Source organism: Notothenia coriiceps, unplaced genomic scaffold (assembly GCF_000735185.1).
Source record: "Notothenia coriiceps isolate Sejong01 unplaced genomic scaffold, NC01 NC01_scaffold00032154, whole genome shotgun sequence".
NCBI classification, from domain to species: domain Eukaryota; kingdom Metazoa; phylum Chordata; class Actinopteri; order Perciformes; family Nototheniidae; genus Notothenia; species Notothenia coriiceps.
In genome coordinates, this window is record NW_011364855.1 from 148364 (window position 1) to 149262 (window position 899).

Below are 899 nucleotides of genomic sequence, written 5' to 3' on the forward strand. Positions count from 1 at the left end.
TAGCTACAGAACATGTACTGTGCTGTGTAAACTGTACTGTATCACATAGCGTTTCAGACACAAACTTTTCAACTTTCAAACTTAAACGGTGCGCTCCCAGCGCACGTACCGGCAGTGATCTACAGCAGTGGTTTTCAACCAGTGGTACGGGGACAAACTGTCTCGCTCACGTAATGTCTGTCTGTCTTGCTCTCGTTCTGTCTCTCGTACCACTCTCGGTTCCACTTTTACTTTTGCGCGCTACCTGCCTCACTCTTTTCCGGCCTCCAGCTTTTCCTGCTGGAACCCGCCGCTTAAAGGTGGGGGTCCGCGGACCGGCCATAGAGCCCATAGAGTTAAAGGTGTTGGCCGTGTAACCTGTAAAATCCATAGATTTAGGAGGTCCCCTAGTGGCCGTTAGCTGTAAAAATCCATAGATTAGCCGCACCGTTATATAAGCAGCAGCGTCGAAAAATAGGGAAAAAGGCGCGGCTTATAGTCCGAAAATTACGGTAAGTACTTTTACTGTACTTACAGTAAACAGAATTCTAGGGAATCATGAGTACTTTCTGCTGTTTTATACTATATTTTAGTTTGTTTGTCTGAACACCTTGTTTCTCTTGTGTATTAAGAACACTTGTGTTAGGGCATGATTTAACAATAAATAGGTTATATATATATATACAGTATAAAATACCACGTACTGCCCGCCCTCCCATGCCACCCTGGCATGACCTCTTGCCCCCCCTTTGCCACCCCATGTAAAATGTTCTAGAACTGCCACTGGGGAGAGCTAACAGGTTTTTTTAATGCAATGAAAATTTTATTTTTTGAAAGGCTTAAAGGTATGGTAGGTAATTCGCTTCAGAAACACTTTTTGTTATATTCCATGGAATGTTCTTAACATCCCGATAGCAATG